The sequence below is a fragment of the Lethenteron reissneri genome, chromosome 24 (assembly GCF_015708825.2).
Source record: "Lethenteron reissneri isolate LAM-NWPU_2019-01 chromosome 24, ASM1570882v1, whole genome shotgun sequence".
NCBI classification, from domain to species: domain Eukaryota; kingdom Metazoa; phylum Chordata; class Hyperoartia; order Petromyzontiformes; family Petromyzontidae; genus Lethenteron; species Lethenteron reissneri.
Genome location: NC_083802.1, coordinates 11,163,353 through 11,177,688, shown reverse-complemented (window position 1 = coordinate 11,177,688; position 14,336 = coordinate 11,163,353). Strand labels below are relative to the sequence as shown.

The window sequence follows — 14,336 nt, the reverse complement described above, 5'->3', positions numbered from 1 at the left end:
GGGAAATAATGTAACGCGAAGAAGCGTAACATTATAGAGTATCAACCGAAACAGTTCACTGCATTTTGTAGACATTACAATGTCAAAGAGAACGGCTGTGATGTCACGTTAGTTATGTTTTACTATTGTGTCTGGAGGAATGCCATCAATAGAAAAGTAGGAAGCTGTTTTGCAATGAGGAAGTGCTCTGCTTAATCTTTTAGCGAAAGCATAGATTTTCTATTTTTAACCCTTTAAGTTGCTCTTTCTCCCGAGACACTTTGGTCTGGCTATTTATTTCCGATGTACTTCGTTCTTTTGTAAAAAAAAAACTCGCTTCTCCCCGAACAATGGCACGGTTGTTTGCAAAAAAGTAGTCTCGCAGCGCAACTTTCACGCATACCATAGCACTCGGGCCAGGCAGAGGTGTGTTTTGGCTAACATTTAAGAGGCTTTTACAACTTAAAAGCTGAGGTAGCTGACGCAATGTCAAACTGTTCCGCGGATGGCAATAGATCATGTGGTTTGGTGCTGTGGATGTGATCGTCTAGTGTACGGAATAGTTTGCATATTACAACAGCCAATTGAGGGAGGCTTGTTTTCCTGACAAGTGAAAGTATTGGGTAATTAAGTTTGGCCTCGTAAAATGTGAAAACAAAATTGCGTGTTTTTTTTTTTACGGATTAAAAAAAACACGGCAAAAAGCAGTCGAGCGCACAATCGTTCTCTAGTTGCCGATGAATTAAAAAAAACATTTTAGGAAATTGAAAGCAATAAGGAATAGAGTATTGGGCACGCGAGTGGAACGGCATGGGTGACTTGACGCGTAATGTCAGTCATGTCACTGTTTCACGCACCACCACCACCACCACCCGCTAGCCATGAGCAAGCACGCGCTTGTGAATGCTGACGAGCAGAGTTGAACCACTGACGATGGTGTCTCAAGCCACTCCAAAACCCCCACTACCTGTCCCGTCAACCTTATCCACATCTACAACGGCCCTTTAAGCATGCTTAACTATACCATTAGTGCAGCGACGTACGAATGAGCACATTTCAATTCGCATTTGAAAACAAACTGCAATGGTTTTGAACGTCACATTCCTGAGAAAAAAGCGCTCACCTATAAATTTAGACCAAGATTACCGGGAAGGCTTTCTTGTCGCTTAGCACACGGACGTACATTGCGCATGCATTGACCGTTTGTCAATCCACTGTTGGATAAAGGCCTCCCCCGTGCGATGCGGGTCATGCGAGTTATTTGACTATACATCATCACGCTGGTCAGTGCGGGTTGGTTGGGGGGAGTGGAGAACAACAATGGATTCTTCTGCACTGCCTTCTACTGCCCACAACACCGACTACACCTGTTTATCTGTGTGTGGTGGTCACCCTTCTAAGCACTATCCAGGCTCAAGCCAGCTTAGCTTCTGAGTTCTGACGGGACTGAGTGATTTGGCCATCCGCATGTTGATGTGCAAAAAACATAGGAGTAAAGCCCATCAGAGTAAAAAAAAACACAAGTTTTTTCCAGTTTACCTGTTGACATTTCTTTGTTGCATAAAGGAGACATTTTTCTCGAGTCTTGATTTCGGCTTGGGCACATTTACGCCTGCAAAGAATAAATAATGCACACATGATCCAGAATGAATACAAGTTGCTGTGATTTTTTTAAAATGATCAGCGTTGCAAAATACTCTTCAACAGTTTGAAACCATGGCTAATTGTGAACAAGGCGAAGGAATTAAGAAAGAAGTGAAATATAAAAGGAGTCAGCAATGCTGCTGTTTAAAAAAAAAAAGAGGGGGAGGGGCTATAATATGGCCTAGTGGAATGCGTTCGCCCCTTGTTGTAGAGGTTCTTGGTTCGAATCCAGCGGCTGCACTGATTAATACTGTTGCTGTATTAACCATACAACCCACTAAAAACACGTCACAAATACATGTTGTCCGCTTCATGGTGGCCGTTAAAGATCTCGGCGTCAAGGTCCCAAATTTGCTGAGTTTGAAAAATGACCCGCAAATCACTCGGTTGGAATATAGATAGCGATCAGCTCCCACTCCTGCAAACACTTGGCTAGAACCTCCTGAAAAAAGGAGGCATGAAATTGAATGAGGCTTTTCTGTCTAAATAAGTGTAAGCGAATTTAATTACAAAAATACATTTAAGTATAAAATGGGCAGACCATGTCGTGATAAAGATGCGAGATGGACAAAGTTTTTTAATTTTAGTGTGTTTCTCTCCCGTTCTCCTAATTTTCAAGCTTGCATACCATACCACACGTCGCCCTACTCATTGACATGCTAATTTTTCCTTTGCCCCCTCCCTCTCTCCGCCCCCGCCCCCCCTCTCTCTATTTAAGGCCTCGTCACAGAGACGATCTCTCTCTCTCTGTGTGCCTATGTGTGTTCTCTCTCTGTGTATCTTTGTGATATTTGTCTGCTTATATGTCTGTCTATAGTTTTCTGGTTAGATTTTTGTTGCTATTTCTTTTATACCTGATGATGATTGCTTGTGTTGCAATCGAAACGTCGTAGTATGCTATTATTTAATGTATTATTTTATCTTTATACGTGACTTTACCGAAAGAACCAAAGAGTAATCCCTGCAGTCACGAAAGCTCCAAATTAAGAATGGACAAAGTTAACCAAGGAGTGGAGACCACGAGAAGGCAACTGACGCAGAGGAAGACGGCAAAAGACGTGGAGAGACAATAACATTAATTGTAGGCTACTATTGGACCAAAACAACTACGGAAACGAAGGAATGGAAGTATATGGAGGAGGGCCTTTGCCCAGCAATTGGATGTTACAGACTGAGAATAAAAGTAGTAACAACTTTGACCAACGGATAGATTGCACACCTTTGAGATGAATCTGCAGGTTGTTCGCATCTTGGGAGTGCTCATTCAAGATTGCGTGCAGGTCCTGCCAGACGAACATTGTCTTATTGCTGAGCCCATGCTCCATAAGCAACGAATTCAAGATGCTGTCCTCCTCTTCCTTTGGCAGCCTGTAGTTGGACATCTCCAGAAATGACCTGCACAATGGCCAAGGGGCAAGTATTACAAACATGAGTTCACAGGAGTGCAAATGCATGTTGTGCGTTGCTGTACAAAATTGCATTTCACGCACATGCCCACACACGTTTACAATAAACAAGCTGTGAACCTACGAACACGATAAGATACTAGTGTAAACAAAATATCATCATTAATAGCCAAAGTGATTTCCTGCTCAAATAATATTTATTCATTCACTATTTATTGGTTGATATGTCGATGATGGCAGAGTCTTTGTGGCAGATTGTTGAACACACAGTTGATTGGTGGTCACAATGTGTATTCCGTGAGGCAGTCGAAGAAATTCCATATTCCTATGACAGGAGCAAGTCTATCCATAGATCAAACACTGTTGACTTCCTCACAAAGTGGTGTTTATTTTATTGATCCCAGAGGGATGATGGGCTGAATCAACCCCCAAGCTAATATTTAAACTTGCAAACTGCTGATTTTGAGCCGCTTGCTGAACCGTTCATGCAATAACAGCAGCACGGAAGAGAGTGGATTTCCAGGATGCACATTTCATCGTGGTCTGGAATAGCTCGGCTTGCCAAAGCAACCTTTCCGTGATTTTCTTTTGCAACTTTTGAAAATTTCTCTCCTCCATTTTCCTTCAAAAAAACTTTTAAAACGTGCTTTTACCAAGCCGATGCAAGGCCGTTGCATTATCCGCCACACCAATTATCCACATGACCTCAAAAGTCCACGAAATCTCCCATCATCCGTGCCCATATTCTCCCTGTCGTTCGTGAAATTTGTTTTGTGGATAAGTTGAGCAATCTCGCGATAACGCAGCGGATAATAGGGATCCGTTATTTTCATCCACCACATGACCGCAGATAAGAGGTGTTCTACTATATCGTACAGATATGCAGCAGACGCATTGGATGATAGGTGGCCAAGTTAGCAGCAAACTGTACAACAATGTTCTATGAAAATAAGCCGATCCTACAAGATATTGTTTTTGGTAAAAAAATATTTTATTAGTGTAAAACATTGGGGGAGGCGCAGGGGAAGGGTCACATATAAACTGGTATACCAACCTTAGCATTGTCCTAAACGTTTGGTCTTTCATGTGGCCATCACTGTTAATATCGAACATGTGAAACATGAGCTGGGATTTCTTCTCTGGAGTGCCTGGTCACGAAAAAATACATATACATTTAGGAGTCATGTTTACATTATTTCGTCATTATTATTTCGATATACTACAACTTAAGATGTCATTAATATTCAATTTTGACTTAATACTACCTGTACATATGTACTGGCTTGATTAATGCAGTAAAGTATTGATACTTTAGCATTTTAATATAGACATTTTCATAATAAAGGATTTATGGTGTTAGATTACATAAATGTGTTATTAAACCATCACCCACCCGATACAGCCAATTCGTAAGCCTAGTCACTTAAACAAATCGTGCCAATTAATTACTACTTCAGCACACTGGATGTGTTGGAGAGTAAATCCAGAACATTTACAATTTGAGTACGACGTTTCGCCGGTGATTTACAACCGGCTTAATCGGGCGATTTTTCAGCCCTATGCGTGTTTAAAGAGACATGTAAAAAAATGTTAAATAAAAAAAATAACAACAATAAAACGAAACATAACAAAAAATCTAATCATCTCACCATTCACGAAAATGACGAGAATGTTGCGCAGCTCGCTGAAGGACAGGTATCCGTTGCTGTCCTTGTCCGCCTGCGTGGAACATGCGCTGGAGAAAACTGGAGTCGGGCTTCAAGCCGAGCAATTCTCCCAGCTCGTCGCGGGAGAGCTCGCACGCGAGCGACTGCTGGACCCATGCCTGCGCGTCCAACTCGTCCTGGCGAGTCGATCTCCAAAACCTGTCGAGTCGGACAGAAGAATTGTCAAGAGCCCAAATCCCGTCGGATTAATATGTCCCGCGGCCAGAGTCTTGTATGAGAGTTTTGCCCCGTTAACAGCACATTAAAGTTTACAACCACAGTACTGTAGGGTGTCCAATCGAAGTATATATATATAAAAGACTGATGAAATAAATCTTGACGTTACCTTGGCAAAGAATGTTCTAAAGTACTTCTCCAATATGATTTGTCGTTGCGACTTGGTAAATGCATTTTTCAGCAATGTCTTTTCACTTCCCACGGATTTGAGAACTGTATAAGGATGCAAATTGTTTATGCTGCTTTCTATTTTGTCTTCAAACGTTCTCCTCTGCATGATAGAATCAAAGAACAACACCTGGGGAAAATATTAGTTCTAATTAATAAAATAGAATAATGATACATTAACACAATAACAATACTACATTTCATTAAGGCGCTTTTACAAATACTCTCAAGTTGAGTAGTTGTGCAATATTAAGGGAATTGATTCTTTGTAAGCGTAGTATCATGTGAAAAATGAGAAAATCTTCACGGAGAGTCAACAGTGAGACTGGCCTCTACCATGGCAATGTGAAATGTCCACCACTAGCTGGGAGCCACCATTCAAGATGAGCACTTCCTCAGCAGAAAAACCTATTTGACGTTCATGCATCATGCACATGTACAGGCCTTTAGCCTGCAGATTGTTGGAGAGGCGGGGAAGGCGGGGGGGTGAATTGACCATACTTCACTACGCTGGTCAGCTCAGTTTGGTGAAAGGAGGATCCAATCATGGGAACGTGAAACCAGGAATCATGGATGTGAGGGCATCGAAGTTCAGTAATCTAGTCATATTTATTTTCCTGCACTGCCCTGTTGCTCACAACGTGCAGCAAAAGCATCACGTTTTACCAAATATCGCGCACTCATAACCGTAACGGCATTGGCCTTTGACCTCTTGACGGTGCACGGCACAACGCCGGTGCGCAGCACGCCAGGTGACGGTCACGGTGCGGTGCTGCTGCTGCTGCTGCCTCACCAGGTCGTACTCTTGGGGCACGTGCACCAGCAGCAGGTTGCCCCTGTCAGCTGGCGGAGAGCAGCTCCACGCCCGACAGGGCCTTCACCTCCAGGCTGCGCAGCAGGGCCCCGGCGCAGTCCAGCACCTTGATGGAGCCCGCGTCGTCGAACCTCAACCGCACGTCCCGCAGGGGTTCCTTCTTGCCCTGCCATTCGCTGGCTGACGAAGGCAATTCCAGGCGAAGAAGCAATTAACGTCGTCAATCAACAAGTCACCTTGCCAAACATTTGAATGTGATTATGTAGAGAGAAAAAAAGGAGGAACACACGGCTCAAAAATGACACGTGAAATATTGTAGATATAAATTTGACTGTTAAGTAAATTAAGTGGGCTTGGGCAAAACGCGTCGTTGGAACGAATGATGTCGCAGCTAAGTCGGGAAACGCACTCGAAAGGTAACCGCCACGGAGATGGAATGATGAGATCAGCTTGTGTAGGAGAAGGACGGATTGTTGCATTGTGGGAGCATGGAAGACGGCATTGACTCTAGGAGGCCTTCATGCAGCAGTGAATGAGTCATGGCTGCTGATGATGACTATGATGATGACACCAAACAGAATCTATATAAACATCTACGCATTCACGTCGACCAGGGGTCGGCAACCTACGGCTCCGGAGCCGCATGCGGCTCTTTACGGGCTGCTTCTTGACGATTTGTACGTGAGTACAGAGTATGTACTCAGATGCATTGCGGCTCTTGAAATACTGAATTTTGTACCGAATTGGAAAGAAATGGCTCTTCTTGTTATTTTGGTTGCCGACCCCTGACGTAGACGAATGAAATCGTTCAAAAATAAATGTTGGTACCATGATGCTCCTCCGCTTCCGTCCTCATCCCCACGCTTGGCGTGTTCCGATTGGTCATCTTCTCAAAGCTCTTCTTCCGACGACGGGATACGTAGCACAGAACAACAAAACACACTGTCGCCCAACAGCACAAAAGGGGGAATTGTGAGCGTTGATAAACAAGGGGCAGACTTTAGCAACGATACTCTGAAAATGTCGCTCATGAGATGCATCATGCGTTCACGACCGACGAAATGTATCTTACGTGTGGGTAGGAGCAAGAGGGATAAGTTCGTGATTATGAAGGTAGCAACGCTGCCCGAGAAGTAATCCATCGACCGGGGAGGTGTGCACGCCTCCATCATGTCCACAGTCAGCTGCTCCTGCTGTGCACAAGGGTCCCCTGGTGGCGTGTACAGAACACAACAGCCCGATACATTACATCGTATCGAATAATAAACAATATAATATATGTCATATCTGCATATATATACGTGCCAAAATGATTATATTCTAACAGAATTGTCCGAATTTTTTTTACGAGAATTAAAGTTACTGTGCTATTATTTTTATTATTGCACTAATGGGTACCACTTTTGATTGCCACTTTGTGGAGAAGGCGACAGTGGTTGCCCTTTGGTTAACCCCGGTCCTGCCATAGGAATGAGGAAATCGACCACTGGCTCAGGGCTGTAAATCAGAGATGTGCACCGATTCCTATGTTGAGCAAAAAATCACTTAGCAGTGAATGAGTCATGGCTGATGACTTCTCATAACACTACCTTCAAAAACGAAGATGATTCACAACTGATCAACACACAAGTGGTTCACATTGTGACTGAAAAACATCTGCCACGAGGACATGAGAACCAAAATATAGTCCGTAATTAAATCTTCATCTTAGTGTCGGTGACTTACATTCTTCCTCTGAGCTGACACCATGAACCTTAACACTCTGCAGCACAGCATTGTTATTTTTTTGTCCAAACTCACCATCTTTCCAAAAGAAAACTTCACCCTGGATGCTGCTGTTGTCAATGTCCATCACGCTTTGCAGGACATGTGAGAACGTCGTAGCGAGCACATCCCTCACCTCGTCCTCCGTGAATATCCTGAACGGCAGAGACACGTCCCACTTTAAAAAAATATATACATTTCCGTTACAACAATTTGTGTCACCCTTCTGCTGGATCAAGTGGGTTGACCACACTTCAGCAAAGTGTGGGGTTGGTGTAGAGGAGGCGGCCTGGACTATTTCAGAGAGAAGTGTAGTCACGTCATCCCCTTGACTGAGGGCTTGATCTGACAGTGAATTGACTAGGGGCTGTAAAATATCTGACATTAAGTCTCCTTAATGCTGGCTTGAGCAGCAAGACAGCCTGGCTTGTCTATTATACCTGTAGAATACAGTCCACGATATTTCATTTGTCTAAACTGTACCCCATTGCAACATTGAACATTTACGGAATTTCAAACGTATTACATTTTCAGTTACACAACGAATATACTGTGTACACCTTTGGCAAGCTTAGCATTAAGAGTGAGCGACTCGCAGTTGGAAAAGTTGCAAATTTAAATTCTCGCTGAGTATTGACTGAATTCTTCCACGGTCTATAAAATGACGACCACTTCATGGGGAAGTCAGCAGCGATTGTCCCATTGGTAGACTTTCCCTCGCCATAAAACTGTGACTCAGGACTGTAAACAAAATATAAAAAGCAATGGGCATGACTACCTCGCGACTTTCACCTTGAACACTCATTAAATACACTGGTCAACACACTTTTTCTGGCATAAGGTATGCCAACGGTTGTAAGGTAATTCTGGGGTGCTGATTCCAAATCTGGCATCAGTTTTTGTCTATCACATCAGGTTTTTGAAATATCAAATATTGCATTTTCAATAAAAACTGCAGAAGAAAAATATTAAATGAATGTGGATATCTACATAAAATGATATAATAAACACACTATCCTAAAAATACAGCACCATATTTTAACACTAAATCAGTCACTGACTCGCAACAACTTGCAATCATAAGTGACAGAGTTAATTTCGGGTAAAATCAATGAAAATGGGGTATGCCGATAGCATAAAAATGAGATGTGATAGAGCAAATCGGAGATCCGATTTGGAATCAGCACTCTGAAATTAGTCTAAAACAGCTGCAAAAGTCCAGGCCAGAAAAAAATGTTTTTTTTTGTTGAACAGTGATATTTTACCCATTGAGCAGTAAGCGAGCACGAGTAGCAGCAGCTCACCCGTTGTTGGTGTTCTCAAACCAGAAGCGGTCCCCGTCGCGGATGCGCTCAAACTGATCAACGAGAATTCGCGAGAACAGGGGCCCAGGCCCCCCCTGGCACTCCATTAGCCCCCCCGGCCACAGCTCCAGCCGGGAGATGTCACCGTTATAGACCTGCTTCAGTGCATCAATCACCTGTTACACACACACACACGGACATACACACAAAGACAAAGATCACCCGTATAAACATTAACAGAATATTGCGGCAAGTGCTGTTAGCGAGCACCTATGAAGGCCGGCGTTTAAAAAATATATTTTATATGTTCCAGTAATGTAAATAATTTCGTATTCCTGGAATTTGGAGATCGGTGAATTCGTTTTGTCACCAGAGTTGGGGGGGGGGGGGGATGGGCGCTGTGTGGATCCGCATAAATGTTTGCATCGGCTGAGTGGTCCAACAAAGTTTGAGAACCACCAACGTTCTCGAAGAACACCCATCCACCCCACCCCCCGTATTTTATACGAGACAATGGCCTCTTACCTCCGCGTTTGTATGATTGAAGTCTTCCCATTCGGAGATGGGGGTCATGTGCAAGGCACGCCGCATTTCATTGTAGGTGGGCGCCCCGTGGTCCCGTCCTTGCTGAATGGTTAAGGCCATGAGGTCCGAGCGGGTGGCCTTAAGTGGCCCGTACATATTGTCTGCCGCGAGCAATGCGAAAAAGTGCACAACGGAAAGTGTAAGACGAACACTAATGCAATTTTGGTTTAATTAAGATGCGCTTCTGCGGCCGTCTGGAACGCTCTTCCGATATTACGAAGCCACTGGAGATATGCACTTTCACATCTAGTTTGAAAACTAAGTTCTTGAGAACTGCTTTTGCGTAGTTTGTTGTCCCCGACCGCGCACCTCCGATTTGTACGGTTGGCTACATGCCGTGCGAAAGAGTTCAATATACGTGCATGCATGCACACGGTGGAGTGGCGCTAAACTATGAATCCGAAAACCCCAGTTGAATTCCTGGCCAAGGCTAACATGAGTGGCAAATGATCTCAGAACCGTTCCTGGCTGCCCACCCCTCTTCACCAACCCGCGCTGATTAATGTGGTGAAGTATGGCCAAAAAAGACCATGTCAGACAATGCGAGATGAGACTTTCATTTAAATGTGGATTAAGAGTGGCTGGTGTTCACATTGTGATGAAATGCTAATATTTGACACTTGGAATACAGGGTAATGTACAAAGGTTCTCAGACATACAGCAAGAAATGGAACTACGGCAATTTACGAAATTGTGTGCAGACTTATTTTTCTTTCATGCTGCAGAATTTATGTATATAATGTAATATTTTGTACAATATCCACTCTTTTCCCATGCTATAACATTTAACCAAAAAAACGAAGACACTAAAAATATGGCAAGCCAGGAAATGCCTAAGAGGAGGTTATTTTGGGCCAAACTCACCTAAGAGGTCCTCAACAATGATGTGATCTTCTCGTTCAGCGATTTGAGATGCCATTCCCATGATGATTTCATCAACGTCTCGGCCAGACTCGAAAGGCTAAACATAAGAGATCGATAAACACATTTTATGACGAAGACGCAGTCAATTATGTAATAAAAATATTGCATGAAGGTATAAAACCAAACAATTACCATGTTTGTCCAGAAGTGGTTGCATAATCGACTTGCGTTCAATTGATTAAAGCTGCAAGTTGCATTCCTGTGAAGAAAAAACGTTCAAAAGACGTGATATTAATGAGACTTATTTAACGAATAACAATTTAATAATTTGTCAGTCCACTGCTGGATCAAGGCTTCCCCAAGCCGTGACAGTCATAGGGGTCATTTATCCATACTTCACCACGCTGATCAGTGTGGATTAATATATAAGTCGCCACTGAGTTAGCCGTGGCTAGGAATAAAACCCAGGTTGCCGAGTTCAAAGCATGCGAACCACTGCAGCAGACTTCACACCCGATGTCAAATGTTATTGTTAGAATTCGCCTTTCTTTTTGTTCATGACAATGACCATCAGGTGGCAGTGGGGTAATTAAATCATGAAAAAAAATAGTTTAACATCGACACACTTACCCATGAGAAAATAAAGCAATGGAAATAATTATAATATTATTTCTTAAGCTCAAAATACATTAACAATATAGTATATGTAAGAATCAATGTATATATGTTGTATGCATTGTGCTTATGTCCCCACTACCGCGATTTGAGGTGCGGCCAATCATTGTACTGTAATGTAAAATAACACAATTGAAATAGCTCTTGGATGTGATGTTCGTAATTTGAGTCCACGCGCTGGAAGCGTTTTCGGGAACTGAAATCCAGTTCTGGAACTGAAAAATTCCGTTTTTGAAGAAGCTTCCAGCAGCGAAACATCAGGCATGGCGCTGAACAACGCACGGATCAAATCAAACACACATCGGAGAGCGATACACCACAGCCGCAAACACATACGTGGCACTAAACAATTTATCATTGAATCTAATTTGAATTGTTTACCTGCTGTAGACACCTGGCGGCATCATAGTCTGGTGGAATTTCATGGCAGCCACCTCAAACTCCACCGCGATGCCGGGTGCACGTGTGGCTTGTACTCTGTGGTGCAGAAGAAAGCACTGAGACAACGTCTCATTCTGTATCTGTCTATTGCTCTTGCTGACAATTGCAGTTTTACATTCAATTCCATGTTTACTTTAAGAATAAATGGGAGACATTACTAAATACAAAATCGCATATACCCAACTCGCTGGTGCCTGGGGTACAGGCGGATATGTGATATTTAAAAAAGGACATCTATATACAGTGACAGCCACAGCATTCACACATAGATTACTGGGCAAAAATGAAGCACAACTGTTTGAAAACATGGGAGCGTGAGATTAAGAACAGATCACTCTGTGTGAAACGGTGGGATTTGTGCACAAATACTGGACTGGTGTGGGCGAATATTTGTCAGGGCGGATAAGTCGCGGTCGGATAAGTGAACTTGTACTGATTTATTTTCACTGCATATTTTATACCTTTGTATTCGGACACTTGAAAGGAGCTTCCATTGAGCATTGCTGGCAGCCATTCGTACAGGACAATGTTCTGAAATTAAAAGCAAAGGCAATGGATTAATCTAATGAAAATCATGTAACAAAAACAATAATAATAATGTGCAGTCCTTCGTCCATATACTGCTGAATGAAGGTCTCCATTATTGTGCAATGTATTTACTGAATATGCACAATGGCCTTCAAGGGCAATTAAATAACGAAACTACATCATCGCATCGCAGCCCATTTCGTTGAGAAATAAATACCGCAAGTTACATTTTGGTGTAACCAGAGACCCCTGCCAATAAAGCACTGTACCTGGTACACGCCGACCACCCATTTCCGCGCATTTAGAAAGACATCTTCATCACTCCAATCAGAGTGCTCACTGTGGATCTTCGCTGCCCAGAAGTTGTGATAACGCAACCACACAGTGCCCAATGCTTTCAAGAACGGGTTTTCATTTCCCCGTGGATTTCCAAAATCTGCAAAGACAAATTGAACCGATTCTCAAGGTTGGTTACTACGGTGCGAAAGAAGTTCAACATACATATATGCATACACATCTTATCCCACCATAGGTGGCATGTTGATCAACTTGTAGTGTGTCCATTTCATTCTCCTGGGCCAAGAAAGGCTGGAGAATTTAAGAACCAAAACGCCAACCTGTGGATTGCAGCGAACTATTACACACTACTGCAGCATCCATAAATGGATCACTCTGTATTTGGGGAGTAGTATTTTGGAACTGTGAATGCGATGGACAGTGTTCTGTTACCGTATACGGTTTTGTTTCTCGAGCTGCCCGTCTCGTAGGATGGGCAAGGGGCATCGATGAGCTGCAGAGAGCGGCCGCTGACAGGGGGAAGTGACTTGTCGTCGCTGCTTCTCATCATCCCTCTGTCGAACGTGCGCAGCGCCTGACACCAACTCCTCGAAGGCCCGTATATCGCACTGCCATCAAGCCACGACGTCACCTTATTCACCTGGAAGTAAAAACAAAACTCCATTGCCAATTCAATTTCCACAATTGTATGCCATTTCAAAACTGTTATTTCAATTTCCACAAAGAGCTATTTCATTACCTGTCCCCCTCCTGAAAATGCCCTGGGTTTCCATGAGGTCAGAGATTTTAATCAGCCACCTTGCAGGATATGCAAATCCCCAGGTCACAATTGATTGGTTAATTGTTCAATGTTAATGGAAGACTGCTCAAATTACCGGAGTTCTGGGGTTGTTGGTGGAGGCACCGGTGGCCTTATCCCATTGGCTGCGCTGGAAGGGCAGGACTTTGTAGGGGCTATTGGAGAAGGCTGGGTCCCCTGCTGGGATGGGGATGTTGAAAAACTCGGCAGGACAGCCCTCCCGTCTTGTGTCCATAATCTCGTCCATGATATGTTGACCTGCGATGGGCAAAACATGCGGGATCATCAACATGAAGCTCAGAAAACAGGAAACGCGTTCAAATAAGAGTTGCACTTGAGGAGTGAGGCCGATGATGGGCAGTAGGGAAATAACAATACTAAAACTGATCATTCACAGCCAGCCCTTTAGTAATAGGTTTTTACCCTTTCAACTGGTACAAAAACTGACACCTTTATACAAACTACAGTGCATATCATTATCAGAGTTGTTGTTTTTTGTTTGCTTTTTGACTGCTTGTGTTGTGGTTATTGCAAACATGATGCCTTGTATAAAGGTGTCAGTTTTTGTACCAGTTGAAAGGGTAAAAAATTATTACTATATTTTGCCACTGGTAAAGGAGGTCTCATAGTGTAAAAGCCAGCCCTTTGTCAATCCACTGCTAGATGAAGGCTTGCACGTGACATCCCATCCATGGGGATTGTTTAACCATACTTCAAAAGTGAGCGAATGCTGTTCGGCACGTTGTAAGTTGAAATCATTCTCATTATTACGTATGTATTTGGGATGAGGGCATTTCTACCGAAGAAGACGGCCAGCACGGTGCGGTTGAGGGCCGAGGGAAGGCCGCTATCTCCCCGCATGACGCTGCTGCTCAAGCGACGCGCATTTGGCACCATGGGCTCGTCCCACATCTGGTAGACGCCATCGGCAAATGATGCTGGAGCCAGGCGCAGCAGCTTGCTCCCTACGGGCAGACGGGGGGGCACACGAAAGGGAGGAAAAGGAAGTTCATCAACGAAGTCAAGATCTCAAGAGGAAAATGGACACCGTGGCTAATGTGACTGCGAACATGACAACCTTGTCACTACCTTCTTGGTTCTTTCGGTAAAGTCACGTAGAAGGGA

At 43.5% G+C, this 14,336-nt stretch overlaps 1 pseudogene; it reads right to left on the bottom strand.

Annotated features, from left to right (window-relative positions):
- LOC133346345 (dual oxidase 1-like) overlaps positions 1-14,336 on the bottom strand; it is a 36,191-nt pseudogene that overhangs the window by 15,993 nt on the left and 5,862 nt on the right.